The sequence below is a fragment of the Octopus bimaculoides genome, chromosome 3 (genome assembly GCF_001194135.2).
Source record: "Octopus bimaculoides isolate UCB-OBI-ISO-001 chromosome 3, ASM119413v2, whole genome shotgun sequence".
NCBI lineage: Eukaryota > Metazoa > Mollusca > Cephalopoda > Octopoda > Octopodidae > Octopus > Octopus bimaculoides.
In genome coordinates this window covers 128,622,963-128,625,190 of record NC_068983.1, presented here as the reverse complement: position 1 = coordinate 128,625,190, position 2,228 = coordinate 128,622,963, and positions in this window count along the sequence as shown.

The following is a 2,228-nucleotide window of genomic DNA, read 5'->3' as shown; positions in this document are numbered from 1 at the left end:
TACGCAAGTACTCCACCTCAAGTTTTTCTGACATTTCCTTCTCTGTCAATTCATCCATTTCCAATATCCCTAAGTACTTATAGTTCGTCTATTCTATCTGCCTCCAAAACTACCCCGACGGTATCAATAACCCATCTATAAATTTGGTTTTGCTTCTCTTCAAATATAGCACACCACACTTTATCAGTCGGAACTCCATTCTGATATCAACAGTGAAAGTATACACCGTATCAACGAGGGAACTGACTTGAGGTTTATCTTTACCATAAAGTTTGAGGTCATCCATGAATATCAAGCGGTTGGAATATTGTTAGTGGCTCTTGGATACATACCCAGCCTTGGCTCTCCTCAGAATCAGTGTTTGTGGTATCATGCACAGTACAAAATTAATCGTGACTGGCAGTCCTCTGGTTTATGTTGTCCCTAAACTTCTTCCATATGCTGTCAGTTTCGTCCTCCACTTCATTATACTTTTTCCAAGCAATCCTTCAACATTCCATGCAATACCAAATAGGTTCGTACATTCCATAATCGAAGAATTTGGGATTATTGTTATTAATATTATTATTATTATTATTATTATTATTATTATTATTATTATTATTATTATTATTATTATTATTATTATTACTATTATTAAGAATAATGGAGCGATTTAATCGATATAAATTAATTGATTAATTAATTAATTAACAGACGAAATCTGTTGGCGGATTTAAACCAATCAGCAAGTAAATTGCTTAATGTCCTTCCGCCCTGATGATATTTCGCTCAAAAATTTTGAAAATGCAGACTTGTTTTATTATAAATGTTTTATAATTAGTATTGAGTGTGAATTGAAACAATTCTAGGCAACGTTAATTAATTAATAGATTAAATCGTATCCATTAAACCTCTCCATTTTCCTACTTAATAATATTAGATATTTATCATGTATTCATTGAAGAAATATCTATTCACAATATGATATATTAAACCAGTTTGAATGGGATGGAACCATCCATATAAGGGGTTTATATATCCTCATAGTGACTATATATATATATATATATATATATATATATATATATATATATATATATATATATATATATATATATATAAATTTAAATAATAAGGGTATCAAATTCAATATTAATTTAAATCAATTTAAAACCAGTGGTCGAGCATACTGAAAAAATCTGAGGATTAACAAAAAATATATTGCATACATATAATAGGGATGACCACTGGGTGGACATCCATTATGCTAGAAGAAGATCACCTATGATTTGACCCCTAAAGTTTGTGCTCAAGAAAATTCAGTAAGCACCAGAACGTATGCGAGCAAGAAACATGAAAATATACAAAATAATTAATTGTAGACCGGTTTCGTCATCAACCTAAATTACTTACGTAATAGGTCATGACTCATCAGTACAATGGATCTTTTCAATATAATTTACAGAACTATACACGAGACGTCAGCATAAAATTAGACATGTGTATTGTTCTACTGATTAAATTAGGGTTATATTTCAAATGTCTTCGTATTAGCGCGCCACAAAATACCATTACTTGGGTTTTCTTCAGACTAGTAGCCAGGCTGAATTCCCTGCAGGCCTTTAAGAGTTTGTCCCCGAGGTGCTGCATTTGCTCTTCAGAGTGCACTGTCAATGCTGCATCTTGCTCCACCAGCGTCGATTGCGCTGGTTCGGTCATGTCCATCGCATGCCAGGCGGAAAGATTGCAAAAGACCTCCTGGATATGGAATTGGCTACTGGCACAAGACAATGTGGACGACCGCATCTTCGTTTCAAAGATGTATGGAAGAGAGATATGAAGTCGCTTGATCTGGGAGGAGATTGCAAATGATCGCCAACACTGGCGGCAGATATTGCAACAGGAAATGAAGAGACCGGAAGGAAAATATGTACTTGCCATCAAAGAAAAGCATACTTGACGGAAAGAAAAATCAGAGGCACATGCAGAGAGCTCCTTCAAATGAGGTCGCTGTATGCATGACTACCACATCCATGTGGGTCTGTATAGCTACAACAGAAACTGCACCCACATCAGCAGATGACACGATTTCTTTTGGCGCAGATCCATTGCCTCTCTAGACCGACGGATGTCTATTACAGAAAGTGAGAGAGAGAGAAACAGATAGATAGATAGACAGATAGATAAATAGATAGATAGATAGATAGATAGATAGATAGATAGATAGATAGATAGATAGATAGATA